General features: G+C 53.1%; 1 protein-coding gene across 3 annotated transcripts in view; it reads left to right on the top strand.

Moving 5' to 3' along the window:
* The first annotated feature begins 726 nt into the window (after nucleotides 1-726).
* LOC128882834 (GATA-binding factor C-like) overlaps nucleotides 727-1,749 on the top strand; it is a 139,250-nt gene continuing 138,227 nt past the window's right edge. For all 3 annotated transcript variants that reach the window (XM_054134603.1, XM_054134602.1, XM_054134604.1), the window contains exon 1: nucleotides 727-1,143. The gene's annotated coding sequence lies outside the window, so the exon portion shown is untranslated. The remainder of the gene's footprint in view (nucleotides 1,144-1,749) is intronic.

Genomic DNA, 1,749 nt, shown 5'->3' with positions numbered 1-1,749 from the left:
CCAGATTGCTTAAAAACTACCATCCATTCGTCAACATCCTTTAAACCTCGCAGAACCCACGCCTGAGAGTCAAGATTCTCTAAAAACTCGCCCTTCTAATTTCTCCTTTCTATAACAACCCAGACCTAACCTCCCCAGACCTAACCTCCCCAGACCTAACCGGCAACGGAAGAGGATCTCTTCTCTCGGAGAGAGGAGTTTATTACCGAAGAAGCCTGAGATCTTGAGAATTTATTCCTTAAACACCGCGTATGTACACTTCAAACGCTCCAGATCGCTTAAAAACTACCATTCGTTAGCGTCCCTTAAACCTCGCAGAACCCACGCCTGAGAGTCAAGATTCCCAGCTGCCTCGGATCGTGCTCCGAAAACTATCAGAAATTCATTTTCGTACTCGAAAAAACCGAGAAACAAGCGAAAAGCCCACCGCCAAAGGGAAACCCGGAGCAGGGAAAAAACGGTTCGCGTTAAAAGGAGCGGCACGGTGTGGTAGCGGGGTAGGGAGAGGTCGGTGTTGACAGGAGAAGCGACGCGAGCGCGGCTGGGTCGTTCCCGTTGCGCGGTGGGGGTTGCGCGAGCGCCCGCCCGCGAGTGGGTTGGCCCGCGCAGGGCTGGGCGTGACCGAGCGCGGCCGAGGGCGGCCGAGGATCGGCGAGGGCGCACGAGCGACGGTGAACGCGAGGGGAACGCCGCGGCCGGTGTTTTCGTTCGCCTTAGTTCCGCGCCGGGTGCCACGACAGTCGCATCGAAGTCGAGTTTACGTGCGCGCGCGCGCGTGCTACCAAAAAATCTCCCTTTCTGTTCTCCCCCTCCCGCCGCGGCAGCCGAGGAGGGAAGAAAGAAAAAAAAACGAGCGACGGACGAAGGAAAGCAGGGAAAGAAGGGAACCGTTCCTGGACGTCTGTTTCGAGCATCGTTCGAGTTTTCCCGAGGGACCCCGAACCTGTCGGTGGCTGCGGTTTTTTCTCGGACTGTTACGTTTCTCGTTGCCGAGGAACGCCACGATGTGCTGTGTGTGTGTACAGTGCAGTGTCTACTTGGTGCTAACTTAGTGATAACGATATTAAAACACGCCCACGTCGAGCCGTCGCCAGACCACGCCACGGCGTCTTATCGCGCCGCTCAGGATTGATAACGGACAAGGTAAGAGCGTGGTGGGGGACGCGGGGGCTGGCACGACTTTGGGTTCTCGACTTAGGGCGGGTTTATTTTCGGGACGGCGGAGAAATTGACGTTTCGACGATGTTGTGGTAGGCGAGGCTTTCTGAGGATCTCTGGTGATGTTTATACCGATCGTTGATAAGGGAGATAATCGACTCCGAAAGGGAAAGAGCAGTGTGAACATTTTAGAGCAACAGATATACATTATGATCTGACGCTTTTGGGGAAATTGAGTTCGAATGATTTCGCGGGCGATCCGTGTCCCTCGGGGCAATCGTTGCGTCGCAGTCCTGGATAGCGAGATAATCGACTCTAAAATGAAGATTTAGAGCTCGCTGATAAGGTCGCCTTTAGTGGTCAGCTGGACGTTTTTGGGTTTTCGGGAGAAATCGACGGTATTCCGTAGTTGGTCTGCATCCTTCAGGGAAATCGTTGCGTCGGAGGAAGGTAATCTCCAGCTCTAAAACGGGAATACAGAGCAATGAAAATGAAATTTTAGAGCAAGAGTATAGCAGGAGGAATTGCGATTTGATAATATTGTGAGGAAATCGAGTTCAGATGAATTTTCGGTCGGTCTACGTCCTTTAG

Source organism: Hylaeus volcanicus, unplaced genomic scaffold, assembly GCF_026283585.1.
Source record: "Hylaeus volcanicus isolate JK05 unplaced genomic scaffold, UHH_iyHylVolc1.0_haploid 12195, whole genome shotgun sequence".
Taxonomy (NCBI): domain Eukaryota; kingdom Metazoa; phylum Arthropoda; class Insecta; order Hymenoptera; family Colletidae; genus Hylaeus; species Hylaeus volcanicus.
The sequence above is the reverse complement of the archived record's forward strand: the minus strand, read 5'-3'. Positions and strand labels throughout refer to the sequence as shown.